This window comes from Oxyura jamaicensis, chromosome 1 (genome assembly GCF_011077185.1).
Source record: "Oxyura jamaicensis isolate SHBP4307 breed ruddy duck chromosome 1, BPBGC_Ojam_1.0, whole genome shotgun sequence".
NCBI classification, from domain to species: domain Eukaryota; kingdom Metazoa; phylum Chordata; class Aves; order Anseriformes; family Anatidae; genus Oxyura; species Oxyura jamaicensis.
Genome location: NC_048893.1, coordinates 138,661,225 through 138,665,476, shown reverse-complemented (window position 1 = coordinate 138,665,476; position 4,252 = coordinate 138,661,225).

The window sequence follows — 4,252 nt, the reverse complement described above, 5'->3', positions numbered from 1 at the left end:
TTTTGGGGACCGTCATTCTCATAGGCTTCACACAGATAACCTGAAAAATCTCACATAAAATAAATAAGTATATAAATCCTATTGGAAACCAAGCCACCTCACAGGTCTTCAAGACAGAAATAAATAAATAAATAAATAAATAAATAAATAAATAAATAAAATCTCTTGCCTGTTGCCTGTTTATTCACCAGCTCTAGAATTCTCAAGACATAAATAGTTATGGGTTGTTGAAATACACACGGTATTACCCTGCAGAAAAACAACATGCAGAAAACAGTGTTTCAATACATAAGATAGAACTTTGAAGAGGAAAAATTAACTTAGAAAGATGCCTCTGTATTCAAAGTAAAACCATCAGAGATGCCAGACACAATGATAGTGACCTTGAGTATACACACCTTCCAAATTTGGAAGAAACTTTGCCATGATAGTGAGTATGTCATCAAAGCCTCGAGGTAATGTTTAATTGCACTCTTTTTCTTTCCTTTTTCCACAAGTATATTCAGTATTGTACTGATGTTTTCTCAGTTAGTTCATCTGTCTCCGCATTTTATCTTTCTGTCTGTCAGGCTTATTAGCATACTTTGACAGATTAAAAGGCTAAGGTCAAACAAACAAATCCCCAAAGAAATACTGCTAATTATTGTCATATGTTTTTTAAATACTTTTGCTTCTTCAAAGAATTTAATAAGGAACTAAATTCAACTTTGCAGTCTAACTGTTTCTTTTATGAGCCCCTCATCTCCTCAACATCATTTTTCCTAGCACCCTCCTCTGCTCATACCCCCATTCTCACTTTTTAGGCAAGAAATTAGCTATTTACAAAACTGCAAGACGGTGCTTCAGACAAGTTGCATTTTGTGGAAGGTATCTGCAATAGATATTGACACACAGTGAGTAATGTTCTTAGCAAGCAAACATGAATTTATATGACTCTTCCATTTCATGATGCCTGAAGAAGTAAGTAAAAGACACTGTTTATTGTTAGCAAAGTGACATTGATCAACCTTGTTCCAGAATCCTGCTCAGGCACTAGGGAGTGCTACATATATCTGTGATCAAAGAGGGATCCTTTCCATCCAGGCATTTTTCCTATGCTTGTATGGTGTGGAGGATTGATTAACATCTGGAGGCAGAGTCATAGGCCAAAGAGCTGCACATTCCTAATACCAGGTGCTGTATAAAGTTTTCCTTATCTTCAGTTTCTTAAAAGTCAAGACAGAGAAGGTGGAGAGGCTGAGCATGAGTGAGGGGGGAAAAAAGCCCAATACACTTTCAGGTGCAAAGAGTGATTACACACAATAAACTTTCTACTTTCCGTATTCATTATTGGCAGATGTAGTTCATTGGAGTTAGTTGGATAAAGGAAGATATTGGCTTCCTGCAAGGATGATACAACAGGTGGCTGAAATAAATAGAGGGAAATACTTCTGGAACAAGATAAGCAAAAAAAAACCAACAATCCTGATTAGCTTAATGAGCAGACATGTATTTATCTTATACCTCCACATTTCTATTAATTTCTGGACACTTTCATGCTTCAAGACAATATATCTGTTTTTTAAAGGATTAATTGTTTGACAGGTATGCAAAGGTAGCATTGCCAAACCTTGTTCATGGCAGGTAAATCATTACATGGCCTAAGACAGTGTTCATTAGCAGCACTGTCAGTCAAGTGGGAGTCCTGCCAGAGAATTGCTGATGATACGACAGGGTCAGAGACGAAGATATTCAGTCTTTATTCATCCATCAGATTTTTTAATTTATTTATTTATTTTAATCAATTTACAGCATGATAATTGAGTCAAGTTTATTGTGCTACCCCTCAAACAATGTAGGATTTGGTGATTATAAATCTCTTGGTACTTAAATGATCCACAATAGACCACAAGGAGAGATCAAGACAGAACGAAAAAGAAAGAATCTGGAGAGTTGGGATAAGGTAATGAGATGAAAACTAATAAGTATTTTAAGAAAAAAAAAAAAAAAAAACGTTGCAACTTAGAGAATGCCCGTCTTTAAGATAAAATATAAATAAATTTGGAAAATGACATCCTCAGTTAAAGAAATTATTCAGTAAATGTGAAGAGCTAAATTGCCATTCATGTATCTGTATCATCTGAAATTATTCCACTGATAAAACTAATGTGCTTCTTTCCCAGGGGAACAATATTACCTTCAAAAGTATTGTTTCTTTTGCTGTGTTGGAGAGCCCTTTTGTACCTTCCACACATGTAATTAACTGTGCATGCCAGTGTACACATATGTCCCATGCAAGTTCTGTGTGCTGGCTGTGTGTCACAAAAAATAAAATAAAAATTTAAAGTGGAAAGGGAAAATGAAGAGTCTGTCTCAGAGGCAGAAAGAAGTGAGCTTTCTACAGGGAGGAAAACCCTTTACTGTCAACGTGGACATGGCTTTGATTTCCCAGCCAAATGTCCAGCATTGTACTTCCAGCCCAGGAAATGAGGTTAGTAAATCTTCCTCCCCGTGTCCTACACCCATCTCACACTCATGCCAAAGAGTTAAAATAAGTGTCGTTGCCATCATGTGGAGGCTTGCTGTAAACTGAAGTCACTGGTAAACATGTACTTGCTTATCTACTTTCCTCAGTTTGCTGTTTGGCTGATTTCAGACACATGATAAATAGACCATTCCTAAATTTTCCTATAATTGCATTTAAATATAATTTTGAGCAATTAAAATGAATGGGAGAGGAATTCATATGAAATCTGTCTCAAAATAAACCTATAAGAGTAACGAACTCCAGGGTGATTTCTTAAGCTCCCCTTCCTACAGCAGTGGTGCACACCAGCTCTCCCCTCAGACCCCGACTCCTTTCTGGGACTCATCAGGCTGATGCTGAACATATTTAAATCCTCCCCATAAAAGGTTTAGTCTAAGTTGCTTCTCCAGTACTTGTTTGAACATTAAATATGCAAATAATCATCATTACACTTCCAACAATTACACATGTTTGCGAGCACCATGTCAAGTACTGGCAGCAGTGCAATCATTTGTAAAGACAAATATTCCATTCCAAGAGATGTCATGCTGCTTAGAAGATTTCTTTTTGTATTAGTAGCCACACTGCTGCTTCATAAAGTGTGCAAATGAACGTGACAGTGCTGCCAATAGCTGCCAGTTCCTTCCTCTCAGCAGAGCAGATGTCAATCAACCGTCCCAAACAGACAAGGCCTCGGCGCTGCCGCAGACATTAAACATGTAGGATGCGGGAGGGAGGGCGCAAACAGCACGGGCAGCGCGGGGGCTCGGTCTGCTCCTCTGTCTCCATCTCCCTGCTTCTCTCCCTCAGCCCCTTTCCCTCTCTCTTTCTCTCCAAGGAGGCCCGAGGCCTGTGGAATATTTTAATTTCTGATTCCTGACTATATTATCGCGTGTTTGTAACAGACGAATTGTAATTTGTAGCTCGGAGGTGGTACGAAAAGCTGCCTGCAACCGTAGGACAGATGCAGGCATGTGTGGCAGGCTCCTCTCCTTGCCTCTCTTGCCTTCTTCCCCCTCGCTCCTGCTCTTCATGGAGTTATGGATAATTGTCAGCATTCACTTTTATCACATCCCAAGTAGCAGCTTAGAGAAGATGCGACTTTAGTCAGGACTAATCTTGCCTCCTCCTGAAGTGGGAAAATCCCAAGTATTTCAGGGTCCTATTGATAACCCTTGTGCTTTTTTTCCATAAAAGACGGATGACTCTGGCAAGCTTGGGAGACTGCAGATAATGGGATTGACTTGGTACTTAAATCTCAGTGAACCAAGACAGCATAAGTAATTAGTGAATTGGATCCATACTGGGGTGCTAATGATGGCTAATACTGCCCCACACCATTCTAAAAACCACCAGATACACATCCATCTCTTTCAGATAAAACCAAGGGGACACTGCTTTTGCGGACATCGTTTATTTCTTCCTTAGCACAGAATTTATCCCGTTTAAAAAAATAAAAAAATAAAAAAATCTAATTTTCCTGGAGTGACATCCTGAAGAACAAGTGACCATTCTGTCAGAAGAGTTCATTATGATCACAAATACCTCTGGTGTTTTTAATTAAGAAAGGCTAATTAAGAGAAACTACACATTTATCTTCTTATCTAGTTGTCACGGGAAGTCACAAACACTAACTATATAACAGTTTGAATGGGAGAGGAGGTTCATATTTTTCTTTTTTTTTTTTTTCCCCTCTTCTCTAATAGACTAAATCCCTACAAAGGAAAAACTTCACTTAAGGAAAGT